We start from the raw sequence: 15,750 nt of genomic DNA on the forward strand, positions 1-15,750 counted from the left end.
TTTTAAGGTCATGAGGTCAACAACTTGGACTACTATGCATGTAAGTGCTAATGCAAATTAAAGCCCAAGTTGACCTCCAGCAGCAGTTCATTCTGTGTTGACAGTGAGAGAACACTTTGCCTGTTAGGATACTGTTACTCGTGGACTGAAATGCTGAAGAAACCCCTCCCCCTATTTTGTTTTTTGCAAAAATCAAGGTATATTCTAGGGTTTCCTGGTTGACCTCAACAGATAAACTGAGATGATAGTCTTAGTTCAGAAATGATCTGAATGTAGATTTACAGTCTACGCGTACAGCTGGCTAAGTGAGATCTCTTTCACAGTTCTGCATGTATCCCATCGGCTCCCCATTAGTCACTGAACTCTTAAAACTGGTATTGTAACATTATCACAATATTTTGCGCCAATTTTATAAACTTTACAGTGCAATATGTGTTCCTTTTCTGAGGCAAATCAAAGGTATATTTCTCAAGGTTCTGCTGCTATCAGCAGCATTGATGGAGGATTTTTTTATATATTTGTAATAGATAGAAATAAACCAGAAAAAAAGAAGAAAAAAAGTGGTGGAGGAAAAAGTGAACACTGCAAGAATACTCAAAAGGGCTGAGAGTTGCAAACACCAAGAATGGCTTTGCATAGCAAATGGAATAGAACAGCTCTGAACTATAGCTTACTTTTCCTGGTTTGGTCTGACAGAATGATTGAATGCTTTTGTACAAAAATCAGAGCCTTAAAAACAAAAATTTGGTGAGACTGTAAAATGGTGTGCCACTTTGGCAAAACAGTTTGGTGGTTGGTCAAAATGCAAAACATTGTTACTCTGTTACTCAACAATTCTACCCTTAGGAATATATCCTCAAACTACTGAAAATGTGCATCTATGAAACATGTACATGAAGGTTTACAGCAGTGTGTTGCTAATAGTAAAAAAGTTAAAACAACTCAAATAGCTATCAAATACTGGAGAGAAATAAAATGTGGCTTATTCATACAATAGAATATTATTAAGACATAAAAATGAATGAGAAACTGACAGATTAATTGACTTTGGTGAACCTTCATAATTTCATTTGTAGATCTTTCCATTTCTAATTTATAAATACATTTGGGGTTATAAATTATAAAAAAAAGTTGGTTACATTGATTTTTCAATGAACATTTCCACAGTATTTGTTAATTTCTTGTAACTCTCCTAGTTGAGAATCCTTGTGAGAATCCCTGCACACACTGGTGTGTCAGTTCTTGTCCAGAGACCAACTGACTGTGGAGTAGCCAGCCCATGTTGATAACATCCAACCCTACCAAAAGATGAGGAGAATGCTGTGAAAGATGGGCTGGATAGAGTGTAAGAGCCAGGGCCTAGAGCTGGATATTGTTTTCTATATGTGACCGGAAACCTTTACCTAGACTAATCTCAATGGTGTAGCTGCTTATAATGAGCTGGGATATGATAATGTCTTGTGCCTTTTTATTTACTCTGTGGTTATCTGTAACATTAGTTCCAAACTACCTTTGTGTATATCCAAGATCATCTCTGCAGTTTGTCTTCTTTTAGATCCATATTTTCCAGCCTCAGTAAGAACCAAATCTAAATATGACATTCAATTCCAGATATCTCTATCAACATCAACATTATACCCCATTACACAAAAAATTAAAAGTATAGTAAAAATAAGGGAGAAGTGATCCCTTATTTCTTTAATGTTTTAAAATTTCTTTCCTTACCTGCCATGGTTGGGGGGAGAGTATTAGCAATCCACAGTACAATGGAGCAAGAAAATTGTTTGTCTTTGTCTGATCAGCTGACCTGAGTGGCAAGTGTGTCCGGTATCAGACAGCACTTACTGGTCACTGGTCACAGGTGACCTGTGATGATCCAAATTTGTTTACAGGCATCACCATGGCAACCCCAAGAACCTACCAGGGCTGGTAGGTTGGGTTGTAGGGCGAATGATGTCATAAACAGGGCAGCAGCCAATGAGAAATTCAGATTCTGAGCTAACAGGTGGGATTGGTTGGAGAGGATTCCAGGAGACCAACAGTAGCCATGCAGGCTGAGGTGTGTGCTAGTGAGAGGAGGCAATCCTGGCATGGAAGTTTCCCTTTCAGGAGGTTTAGTCCAAGATATTGGCAGAGCTTCTTATAACGTACATCGATGAAGCTGTGTCTGTTGTTCCTATGAGGTGTCACATTCCAGGAGTGAGTGTGCTTTCAGCATTCACTGTACATACACGCAGTTCCCTTGGGCAGGAAGGAGAGGTCGGCATGGGAGGAGGGAACTCGGAAGAGAAACTGTATCAGTTGATCTGGTTTATGAGCCATCATCATCAGTCCATGACCCAAGGAAGAGATCAATGGGCTCCATTGTGACTGTGCTAAAGGACAGAGTTGAGTGTATTGATAACATTTTAGATGATGAACTCCAAGAATCTTCTCTTTGGGTTTCTTCTCCTAGATGCCTTCCTTAGTCTTTGTTGCTCCTGACATGATTCATATCTCTCTTCTCTGCTTTTCATCCCTTTTTGGTAGGGTTTGATTCTTGGACTAGGGTGAACCTGTATCCTTAAAATGGTGGGAAGTATCATGGTGAACTTCCAGAAGCAGTGTTCTTCTGGTCATCATGAAGATGCTTGTAATTGGATGCTGCTGGTTGTAGCAAGCACTTGAGGGGTAAACCCTGTTGTTTGGGTGATCATCTTGTGTCTCACTCTGGTGTCAGACACATGAGCATTCTTTGTATCTTGCCTCCCTTCTTATAGTTTGAGATTGTTAGTCATTGAGTCTGGCTGCCTTCTCTCTTCATCCACCAGTATAATGAGTGTGACAGTTACTGAACCTTCTTCCTCCTGGCAACAGTCTCTGCAGAATCCTGTGCTTCTAGCATTCTCTACCATGGTTTTTTCTCTGAGAAAAGGCTAAATAGAGACTGGAGCACCTTGAGCAGGAAGACATTTGTTGGTATGTGGCTGTGGGTTACATGAAAAAAGCAATGTAAGTGTTTTTGTGAGTGTTGCAGCTTGATGGACAGGGATCTTGGCTGTTGAGAACCAAGGAAAAGCACAAAGTGAACTTAAGCATAGCATCTTAAATCTCCGCTCCAGGGAAAGCTTTCAGCAATGTAACCACTCTGCTTTGTTAGGGGAGGTTATCCCCCAGGGAAATGTTACATTTCTGTTCTGCTCTGCTCCTGTGTGGCTAATGTTCTCTCTCTGCTCTGCTCCCTTCTGACAAAAGAAGGTCTCACACAACCCTCATTAAAGAGATTTATTTTAGGGGAAGGGTCAAGGAGGTTGACTGCTTCTGCAAGAAGAAAAACAGCACCTACCAATTGAACAGAGACAGGGCTTATGTAGGGCTTCTTAGTGGGGGAATTTTTCCAAGGTGTACCTTTCCAGGGTAATAATTGCTGAGATTCCAATCCCTGAGTTTGGACAAACTCAGAGATTGGTTTGATTATGTTCTGTAGGTTTTCCTGCTCAGGGATTGGTTGGTTTTTGTGGTGATTGGGTCAGGGGCAGAGTGTGTCTTCGACTCTGGTTTCAGGGCCAAAGTGTGTTTCTTTCACAGGCCCTTTTTTTTTTTTTACAGTTTTCACTCTGGTTTCAGGGCTAGGGTGTATTTCTTTGACTGGCTCATCTGTCCTACAATATTTCTTCATATTTGAAAAATAAAACAACCCATTTCCCATCTCAATGTATAACACAGACAGGAATATATTTTGTTTAAATATGGATAAACCTCTTTTCTTTCCTCAGTTTGGTTGAGTTTGTTATTCTCTTCGGTCACTCACTGGTGGGTTCATAGACTGTCTTATGGCAGGGTGTAGTGTGCATTTATATACCTTTCTTATTCTAACTGCCTCAACAATCACTACTATGACAGTGTCTGTCTGTCAGTCCTAATTGAAAATGACCCTGGAGCCTGTTTAGCCCTTCTCCTGCATTCACATGAGCTGTCAGCACTTTCCCTTGGGACCTCTTTTACACTGAGCTAGTGCTGTAGCTTGCAGCTACATGCCTAGCTCAGTAGAACTGTTCCTCCATGCAGATTGTTTCATGTTTTGTAGTGCTTGGCAAAGCTCTGCAAAAAGACTTTTCTTTTTTATAGGCCAGTAGGCTACCTTTGTCTTTCAACCTTGCAGTTTCCTTCATGACTGTTCACTTCTCAGATAATGTGACACATTCCAAGTGGTAATGACTGTAAGTTGGAAGGTTCATCCAGGCTCCTGGTCATAGAACATTCTGAAAATGTGTGTTCTTATAGCAGCATAGACTGAATTGAATCTGGGCCTGTGTTATTGAGAAGTCTGAGAGTTGATCAAAAATGAGAGATACATAGATAGATAGATAGATAGATAGATAGATAGATAGATAGATAGAACTCAGTTCTGTGTTTAATTTTCATTTCTGTTCTTTTTATTTTTAAACATTTGCATGTTAGTTTTCATTCAGTGTAATAATTAACTTACTAATTCTAAAAATCTATAGCGGTTTTAGTTTCTGAATTTTCTATTCCTCCTAATTCTTTTCCATGTCCCCACTAATCAGTTCCTACTATTTTTCTGTTGCTCTTTAGAAAAGAAAATGCTTTCAAGAGGTAACAAATCAATATGGAAAAATAAAACATTGGGACAGCATCTCTAGGAAAATGAATGTAAGTTAAATAACTTGAAAATGGTATCCTGCATGGGGGAAAAATGGCACTCCCTGAAGACATATGCCTGCTAAATGCTAAGGGCCAAGAGAGGGCTCAAGCCTCAGGAGATGTTGGCCAAGAAGGTTCTTAGGATTTCCAAGAATAGGAAAAATTATTTTATTCCTATTGAAGTTATGAGCCCAAAGTAGAATAGCACCAAACTGATTGAGTAGCAGGCTATGAAGGAGTCAGACTTGCCGCAAGCTGGAACCCCCTCCTGATAGCAGTCTGGCTTTCATAGAACAAGCCAGGCTCTTCCATCACTTTGGCGGACAATTCTTAGAAATTTCCCTATTAGGTTGTTGGCTGTCTCTCTCACATAATAAAATGTCAAGACAGTTGTGTATACTGCTACAGAGAAGGCACAGATTTTAGGTACATTCACAACTCTCCAATGATATGTGTACACATGCACAGAAGGGAAATCTTATCATGTACTGCAATTCACCACAAAATCTCTTCTGACTGAGGAGTTCTAGGTCCCAGAGGAAAGACTATTTCTATTGTTTTGTTGACTAGAATAACTGATGTTTACATTTCCCTTCTAAACCTTTGTGGTTTTGCAGGAGATTAATGTAGTTTCAGGTGCAGCTGTAACTGTTACAGTCTGACTCTTTGCTGGCCTTCCTTTGGCATTGTTTCTGTTGCTGTTGGAGAGAGCTGTCATTGTTTAGGCTGCTGAGAGTCAGTGGCTGCTGTTGTGGTGAGATGGCCAGCTGGTACTCAGAAATGAATCATGCACAAAGCAGTCCATCCAAAGCTCAGGGATTGTCCTGCCAGTAGGAGCCCAATGGAATTGATAGCTAGAGCAGTAGGGTAGAATAGTGTAGGATGACTTTCTATTCCAAAATCAAATGAACATCCCATTGTAATATTTTAGCATTGATTATCTCAGATGGATGGAGACCTTAGAAAGTAATTGAACAGATTAATTCAGTGATAGACAGGTCTGTGGCTGTGAATCTTAACTGTACATAGTAGAAGGAGCCATGGAGGTTCATGAAAACTTGACTTGTCATTCTAGACATTACTTGAATTTGAACATCAGGCCCATTAGAAAATGGTCTTTCTTGATGCTAGAGAATAGAAGTGGAGAGTTAACTGAAAGTAGTGGGCTTCCAAGTATTGTTTCCACAGGAAACACCAATAAGTTGGTGGATATAATGTGAAGTATTCTACTTTCTCTCTATTTCAGTATGGAGTCACTTTAAACACCAACACCAGGTCTATCTTAATTTCCATCCCTACTATTCCAAGGAATTGAACATGTTATTGCTTTGCACATGAGTATAGATTGCAGCATTTTTCAGTAATATCTATATTACCTGATCTTGCTGTCCAATAACAGAGCAATGGATAAGGAATATGTGATATCTACACACAACTGAACCATTTCGGCTAAAGTGATGAGTGTAGTCAAGGTGATTGCAGGAGAGTTCTTGTAACTTGGGATAATCGTTTTATACCATATGTATCCTGTCCCAGACAAATATCTCCCATTGCTGTCTGTATGTATGGATCCTAGATTATACATATCTCCATGGTTCCATTCATGACTTGGGAGGCAATGCTGTCAAACAGATGTCAATGCCTAAGTTTTTTGGTGACAGTTAAGGAATGGGCAGGCCTTGGCCACAAAGTTACTGGCTTACTATACTATATACAGTTTTAAAGGAACATGTTCCATGAATAGTACAATGAGAACTAATATTATTGAGAAGGATTCAATACAAGTACAGCATTGTATGAATTGCTTTATTATGAAAAAGGTTTCCTGAGCTTTGTTTAATAAGAATAATTATACAGGACCCTTAGTTTGAAAACATAAAGATTAAAATAATAATATCAAGGTTAGAAGTTATCCATTCAAATGTCTTTGTTTTGTTTCTAAGATGTAAAGTGAAGCACAGTAATCTCATGGCAGTGGCCAAATCTATAATTAAAACCACACACAGAGAGTGATAAATCCTGACGCCTCTCAAAGCCATTGCTATCCATCATTCTCTTCTACCCGAATTTGTCCCTGTGAGGATCATTGCATACAGTTAGTAGGATCTTTTCATGCTGCATTTATTAACAGTTTCTAGATGGGTCAATCTGGACATAACCCTTATTAGAATGAACAATTTTGGGCCTACACAATCCTACACAATAGTTGGGGTTTTTATATTGTGAAGAGAGTTGCACCATGAAACTCTATGGAGAGGGTGAATAAAATTCCTCAGTAAAATTTATATGCCCCACTTCCTAGAAGTAGAAAAGCAATCATAACTTTACCAAAAAGATCTAAATACTCAGGATAGGATAAGCACACATCATATAAGGTCAGAACTTCACAGGCATAATAGCAAGTACAACCTACAAATGAAACAAGGCAGATTGTAGGGAAAAAATGAATCCCTGTCAAGTTCCATCTGTAAACACATCTTGTTGGATTTTAGCTATGACCTAAAAAATGGACCCTAGAGTACACAATTCTACCTCATGAAGTCATGCACTGAAATGTTGTTGTTCACATGCACAGAAGAAACTTGATTCCCCCTGGCTTCTTAGAACAATCCTTTAGTCACAGCACTCTTGAGACAGTGGCTGAGGAGGAGACAGAGGGGGAAGCAGAGGCTAAGATGGAGACGAGGCTGAGATGGAGGTTGAGGCAGAGGGGGAGGCAGGCAGGACTTTTTGAGTTCAGTGATTGCCTGTTCAATGTAGCCAGTTCCAGGTCATGCTGGGCTATGGAGAGAGTCCCTGTCTCAAGAATCTAAAAGTGAGTTAATAAATAAATGATTTCTGTTTACAATATGTATCCCTGGAAAAAGAAATGCCAAATGCATAAGAGGCTAAAGTGTAACAAACTCTGATACTATTAGAGCACAGACTAGCACAGTGTTGAAGGCTCAGGAGATACCATTTTTCTTCTTTTCCTTCCATAGTGAATGACAGACCTTCATGGACTCCAGCATGTGCATGCTGAGGTGGGTTTGAGGCTTTTTAAAGCTACCATGGCTGATCTCAGATAGATCCTGCTTCAACTTGGTGTTGAGCACAGTGGACTTGTCTTCTCTCTTGAATCTGTGAGTTGATGGCTTCAGTTCATTCAGATTTCTTGGAGTTGTTTTCACGAGTTCTCTTGGTCTGGTCTTGCCCATGAACCCTAGGACTGCTGGGCTTGCAGAGTATGCCTGTCTGAGCTTTACCCTCCATTTGCTGGGCTATGTTGTCAATATCCCCTTCTCAGGCCCCAGCATGTCTTGCTCCACCAGATCTTGAAACTAGATTCTAGCCAGAGAAGCTCCATGAACATGATTAGAGCAGTTCTCCTCATTATTCCTCACCTGGTTTAAGGGTGTGCTGATGACACCTTATCTTTACTGGACCTGATCGCTCCTGAAGACCCTGGAGCCAGGGTCATGGCCAAGGCAATTGGAGAGGCAGAGGCAGAGTTCTAAGCAGAGGTAGAGATATTGGCAGAGGTAGAGGCAGGCTGATATTTGTGAGTTCAAGGCTAGCCTGATAAACATATTTAGTTCCTGAACATGCAGTGTTATGGTGAGAGAAACTGTCTCAAGAAACTAAAAGCAAATTAATAAATTAATGAGTCATATTTCTTATGTGTCACACTGTCAAAATAAATGCCAAATGACTCAGAGGCCATAGTGTGAGTAACCCTGATAATGTTAGAGCACAGTATATGCCAAAGAGTTGAATGATCAGAGATAGGCCAGGATGGAACAATACATCAGTGACTCAAGAAATCCTGGCTATAGTTGACAGATGGTCTCTCAGGGAAGTAAGGCATTTGTTGCCAAAAAAACCAGCAACAACAGTTATTCAAGAGGGGGTCCTAGAGAACAGGAGGACATCTTTGCTATTGCTACCTCAGGAAGGGTATTAATATCTAGGTTATTGAAAAAATACATAAATTATAAGAAAGAAGGCAACCCATGTAGTAAAGGACAAAGAAAAGGACCATTTACTCTGATAGAATAAAAAGGATAATGAGCACATATAAATGTTCATATAGAGAAGGAATAAAGTAAATTCTTAGTGAACTTCCTAGATGCCATGCAACACCAACTAGAAAAGAAATGATAGCCACCACTGAGAAAGTTCACATAAAGGAATGCTATACAATGCTGGAGAGGATGAAAAATTTTCGAGCCTGATTGAATTTCAGTGTGGAGGACATGCCAAAAACCAAATCCTGGATCACCACGTGGTTCATATATGCCTTTCCAAAGAACTCAATATATTAGAGACGTACTTACCCATCAGTGTTGACTGCAGCACCGTTTCAAGAGTATATGGGAACTAAGCATGGTGTCCATTAACATTGCCATGGGTGAAGAAAATGGGTTGTTCATAGAACGTGAAGTTTTTTCAGCCATAGGGAAAATGAAGTTATGTTGTTTGCACTATGTGGATTCAACTCAGACTCATGAAATGGCTCAGTAGATAAGAACACTTGCTAATCTTGCAGAGTCCACAGGCTTGCCTCCTGGTGGCTTTCAATGTCTATTCATTCCAGAACTCAGAGATCTGATGCCCTCTTCTGGACTCTGTGGGCACCTCAAATATGTGTTCCACAGGAATTCGGGTGGACAACACACACACACACACACACACACACACACACACACACACACACACACACACATAAGGAATTAAAATATGAAATGGATAATTTCAAAGATGGATACAACTTAAGGTAAAAACAGTAATCAAATGAAATCAATCTCAGGAAGATAGACTACATTGTATATTTTCTCTTTAAGTAGGGAGCTTAATAGTGTATACATGGAATCCTGTATCTCATTTCATGAAATTCCTGGAGGTGCTCATTCCCAGACCAATAGTGATTAAAGGGCTGGAGTAAGTGTTTCAAAATGGGAGTAAGTGTGACAAGAACAAGTATATGTTCACTATACTATATACACTATAGGAAACCTACCAAACCAGTATAGTGAAAAATGAAAGTCAAGGAGAATAAATTTAATTGCACTATAGATTTTGGCTAGATACTTTTATTTTAAATAAACACTATCACTGACTTATAGCATATGATGTGGACAGTGTTTATTTATGCTAAACATATCCACTTTGGCAACATAAATGAATAATAGCTAAGGTATGAAGAAACCATCAATTCTCCCTATATATAATTATTCATGGATGAAATATAACTGACTTTAGTTTCTCCAGTCACTTTCAGTGTCTTCAAATATTTATAATATTTGAAGTTATATATATATATATATATATATATATATATATATATATATAAAACCATTTATAGACCATTTATATATAAATCCGGGGATGAACATATTAATCTCCTTAATTCTATATGTAACTACATATGTACACATATATCCAAGTCTTTAAATCCAATGTATACATATATATCAGTGTCTATATCTAACATTGTCTATGTTGAATAGTACTGTGTTCCAAAGACTAGGCCAGCTCTTACATGACATAGTCATAATATCTGGAAATTTCCATATACTTCTGCCTCTGAAGGAAGAGCTGAGGGTTTCCCAGAGAGGTATACTTGGCGGCATTCTCTCTCTCCTGTTGAGCCTGCATCTTCATGGCCTCCCTCTCTGGCCTCTGCTCTTCTGTGATGGGCTGTGAGATGACTGGCCCTGGAATGTGGACATTCCTCCATGGAATTGGTTGTTGGCTGAAGTCTTGCAGCAGATTTTGGATTTGAGGTTTGGGAGGTGATGGGGCCTTGTTCTTGTCAGCAGAGGCAAGCTCCCTCTGTAGTGAAGGGTGAGATGATGCCCTGTAGGATACTGGCCTAGAGACAGCTGCCTGAGGCCCAGTGCAAGACTGGATGGGGTTGGTTATGTTATCTCGTGTGGCACTGGTAGCAATAGGCAGAACTGGCTTGTAGAGGCCATCAAAGAAGTGCTGGCAGGAGCTGGTTTAGATGGCTTGAGTATGGTAGCCTGAGCTGAGTTAGAATGAGGTCTCACAGGGTACACTGCAGGGGCCCTGTGTGAAGCCAGGGAGAGAGGCTTTCTAGAAACCAGTCTGGCTTGAGTCTTGTCCAGGGCTGGAAAAGGCAGAGGTACTAACTTGACCTTGCCAGGTGGGGGCAGCTCATACTGGGATGGAGATGGACACCCCCCCCCCAGTGAACATTGCTCTCTAGTCTCTAAGCAAAGCCCTGGGTCTTACCAGGGCATCAGCCATCACATGGCACATCCAGAAGTGATGAAGTGACTGGGCATGTTCTGGAATCTTTATTGCTGCTGAAGTTTAGCCGAGCCCGGGAGGAGGAGATGCCAGTTTTCTTCTCATTCTTCTTCCCCAGTGGGTGAAAGACTTGCAGGGATTCTAGCATGTGCATGCCAAGGTGAGTTCGAGGCTTTTTAAAGCTGTTGTGGCTGAGCTTGGTTGGATTCCTCTTCCTCTGGTTCTTTGGCTTGGTGGTATTTTCTTCTGCTTTGACTCTGTTACTTGACTGCTTAAGTTCCTCTGTTTTCTTGGAGTTGTTTTCTCTGGATCTCTTGGTCTTGTCTTGCCTCTGAGGCCTCGCTCTGCTGGGCATGCCAGGTGTGTTTTACTGGGCTCTACCTTCCAAGTGCTTAGGCATGTTGTCTATAGCCCCTTCACTGGACCCAGCACTGCCCACAGCCTCTTCTCCCTTCACCCGGTCCTGGAGCTGGATTCTGGCCTGAGAAGACCCATCTAGCATCTCAAAGGCTTTCTGGCCATTCTTTCTCACTTGTTCCACGGGTACACTGATAGTGCTGGAGCTTTCCTGGACCTGATCCCTGCTGATGTCTTTGGATTGGCTTGCTGTGGGATCTTGGAATGGGTTCCTATCAGTGATTGAGTTGAAGAGTCTGGGAAGGTGAATATCTGCCACCAGTGTAGTCATGTCTGCAAAGTCCATGCTGGAGCCCATCGCACTCTGCAGCACCCCAGGCTCATCCTGACCAAGGCTACTGCTTCCCAAGGTGGCATTGTCAGGAGAAAGCTTCTGTTTTAGGATCCCTGAATCAGTGTAGTTCAGGGCCTGCTGCATGTTGGCATGTGCTAAAGGAAGAAGTGATGGGTCTTGGTTTTCTTTTATGCCCTTATAGGCATCCAGATAAGTTGATAGATCATCTGTCATCAAATCCAAGTCGTTATTGTCTGTTTGTTCCAAGATTGGAGCAGGAGGCAAGGGCAGGAATTCTGAAGGACTGTCGCTGGGGGCAGTTAATGACCAGTCCCCATGGACAGGTGGTGACTTCTGAACATCCTGCATGCAGGCATTCCAGAGGTTTGGACTCTGCAGCAGACAGAGTGTCTGGCCTGCAGCTGTCAATTCCAGGGCCGTCTCCATTTTCACCACTGAAAAAGAGTCAAGGAAGAAGTCAGTGCCTGGTAAGTGAGGTGCTCCCCACTTTTCAGTGTTCCTCAGTACTCAGACCCCTTAGAGCAGTGTGGAAGTCATTCCTGTGAGCTCTGCTTGAGTAGCACAGGCGGCACCTCTGTTGGGAGACTTGTGACCACTCTCTTATTTATAGTAACCATGTGATATCATGATTTCTCAGATGTTTGTGTTTTCCTTGGTGTTTGTGTGTTGTGTGCATGCATAGTGATCGTGGGGAAGTGACAGAATTCCCTTGAGGTGTGGTTGTCCCTTTCCTTTCCCTTTATCTTTGAAAGAGTGACCCTCATTTCTGTGCAAGTTTGCTATCAGGCAGGTTGTCTGGTCCATAATTTTCAAGAACTTGCTTGTGTCTTCCAACTCTTGGCATTACTCCAATGCCCCCAGTTGCCTGATTTTCTAAATGGGTTCAGATATCCAATCCTAGTTTCTCACTCCTGCAAGGCAATCTTCTCAACAACCTTGAATTTCTTCCAGCTCTACATTTCACAGTCTTATTTTAATGATATGAAAATCTGGTTAAGAAGGTAAAATGTTAGGGTTTGGTTGTGACTGTGTAGTAGAAAACATATGTTTCTAATGATCATGCATAGACTTGGCTCACCTCTGAATAACCATTGCAAAAGAACAGAACAGAACAGAAAAGAAAAGAGAGACAGAGAGTTAGAGAGACAGAGACAATGAAAGTGAGAGAGACAGAGAGAAAGGAGAGACAAAGAGAAGCTTTGCCCAACTTAGCAGTTGTACACTGGTACACCGGTATACAGGACAATCAATGCACTTATGTTTGTAAGAGAACGGGAGGGCCAGCACTTGGAATCTGGGTACAATACTTCCTCTAAGACAGATTTGGAGTTGCACTGCTCTAAAGTGAGAATTCAGCACAGAGAATATAAAGGTCTACCAAATAGAAATGCCTTGGTGTCCTCTACAGCACTGAGCAATAGATTAGGAAGTAGGTGATTAACACAGCCATATCCTAATGGAATGTCAGAAGTTATAATGCCAGAACTGCTGCTTGACAAAGATCCAGCAAAGCTGAGCCACATGATGGCTGCCATGCCACCTTTGGTTTTCACCTGTTACATACTTGGGGCACTTTTTATATTTGTACAATTTGAGGATGTTAGATTGATGGAAAATTACTTTTGAATCATTTATGCCTTCTCCCAGGAATGCTGCTTTTAAGCTTACCCAGCAAAATCCTGAACATACTATTTTCCCCGACACACTTTGAGGGAGATAGCCTTATCTACTTGAAGGTCTTCCTTTACACCTTGGATGTTGTGACACATAAAGATGCCAGAGGTTTCTTCATGAGGCTATTAGATATTCTTGAAACATCTGTCCCTGGACTTACACAGGGACAAGATATTCAAAACAAAGTAAAATTAAAAAGGTCAACAAGATTCGGTAGGCTAGAGGAATTGTCCACAGTTCAGATTACAAGGCTCTTCCCACAGTACACTCAGACAATTACGTGACGTACAACTCTGTCCTACATATACACATATTGATGAGGAAATTATGCAGTGGAAAGATGATGAAAGTATGAGGTGTTACAATCTCCTTTCTTAGAAGTTAGCTAAGGTGGAGCCACTATAATGTCACATGACCAAGGAACAACAGAATGCCAGAATTAAACATATAGACAAATTCTATAAGGAGATAAATGTGAACATTGATTGTATTATGTCACAATTTGAATAATAACTGCAACATCTTTAGCCTGAGGATTTATCCTGGGCACTCTGACCAGTAAGAGTTAATAATGCACTGCTTGGGACATGACAAAATGCCCAGGATGGTTGAGGATTTAGTATTGATTTAGTGTACTTGAAGTAACCAAAGCAACAGGCCTGAGCACAGGCTGTCATATGACTATAGATGATAAAAATAGGGTTATGGGACTAAAGAGTAAGAATCATTACTCTGTTTATTAATGATGTCAAAACTTGAGGGAAAATGATTGGAAATAATAACTCTGTTCTGTCATAGTTTACTAATGATGACCAAAAGATGGGCAAAAGTAAGTGAAACACATGTCCAAAACCAAAAATGATATGATCTATGTTATGGAACATCATGAATGTCTGCCAACTAAATTCTGTATAAATAAAGAAAAACACTCTGGCTGCTAGTTAGTCAGGCTACAAGATTCTCCTGATCACCATGGCCTGGCTCACTTCCTTCCCTGCTGCCTCCTTACATTCTCTGAAGAACCCATCCACTGCCAAGGAAGGCTTCCCGCAGGCGATTGCTGTGTAACGGTGCATGAGACTGATTAGCTAGGTCAGTGACGTGTGTGTCTGTGGTGTCCTTGGACATGTCTTAATGGAGGATGGATGCCACTCATTGCCCTGCATTGTCAGTCCTTATAGAGACTGAAGATGGGGATGGTGAGCCAGGTCAAGGCTGAGCTATCAGGACTCCCATTTTTCCTCCCTGAGGACATCCACTCCTGAAAGTTTGAGCTGTGTCTGCTTTGAGTGCTGATCTCAGTCCTCCCTCCTGGCTCTGCTCACCTTGAAGATTGGTGTCTGGCTTGTCTTGAGTAGGTGTGGGATAGTAGATGGAAGAGGTGGAGAAGGGTGTTTGGACATTTGTTGACTGAATCTCCTTTGGCATCATCACCATCTCTGGTTGCAGGGCAGAGGCCTGACCCCCAGAGTAGGACACAGAGCCACAGGCCTGCAGGCACTGCCCGAGTTCTCCAGGCATCAGAGGGCCCAGGCTGTATCCTTCCTGGTAGGTAGGTGCCAGGCTGTATCCTTGATTTGGCAACTGTGGTGGTGTGGCCTGAATAAGGCTGGTAGACAGTGTTGGATAGGAGAGGACTAAAGCATTGGGATCTAAAATATTATCACCCTGGGCTTTCCTAGACAAGGAGGAGAATGTGGTATTCTGGTCAATGACAGTTACAGTGAAATCCTGGAGCACAGCTCCTTCCTCCAGTCAGTGTTTCCCATGGGATCCCACTGGAGAACACCTGGATAGGAGAGTGCTGATGCAGAGCTCTGGTCCTGGTCAGTCAGCGCAGTCACCATGGTTGTGCCAGCTGGTAGGTAGGGGTAGGCACTGTCCATGAGCTGCTGGCAACAAGTGCTGGAATCTGATGGCAGGAGCCATGCTGAACTCACAGCTGGGGTGGAGACTCTGGAGAACTTGCACACACTTCCTTGTAAGGGGGTGGCCTTCCCTAGCACAGGCGCAGAGGGCTGCAGAGCACATTCTGTCCCAAAGAAAGGTACACTTTGGAAATTTTCTTTAGGAATCAAGAGGAAAATGGGAAGAGTGGTGAGAAGGAATCCTTCTACTTTCCTGTGGTGAGCTGTTATCATCAGTTTGTACCGTCTGAGAAAGTCTGAGATCTATGTTCCATCACAAATCCCAAACAAATCTTTCAGAATGGTTCTTGGTAATGGTTAGGATGACACTCATTTCATGAGCTGCCTATTCTTCCTATGTGGACCTGGACTTCCTAATTGATCCATGTTGACCCTTGCTGTGACCTAGACAACACCCATCTTTGCCCTGCTTTGTCTTGTTCTGATTCTTGCTGTGGCACTGCCTCATATCTGCATCCCAGAACAGAAGTGTTTAAAGTAGGAGAAACTTAGACAGCTTCTCATGCCTGTCCCTTTGTCCTGTTGTGTGCAAATATT

The 15,750-nt window shown here is 41.7% G+C and overlaps 1 pseudogene; it reads right to left on the reverse strand.

The window, feature by feature from the left end:
* Positions 1-10,012: 10,012 nt before the first annotated feature.
* LOC143266855 (uncharacterized protein C2orf78 homolog) lies at positions 10,013-15,426 on the reverse strand (annotated as a pseudogene).
* Between the last annotated feature and the right edge of the window lie 324 nt (positions 15,427-15,750).

This window comes from Peromyscus maniculatus, chromosome 1 (genome assembly GCF_049852395.1).
Source record: "Peromyscus maniculatus bairdii isolate BWxNUB_F1_BW_parent chromosome 1, HU_Pman_BW_mat_3.1, whole genome shotgun sequence".
In the NCBI taxonomy this organism is placed as follows: domain Eukaryota; kingdom Metazoa; phylum Chordata; class Mammalia; order Rodentia; family Cricetidae; genus Peromyscus; species Peromyscus maniculatus.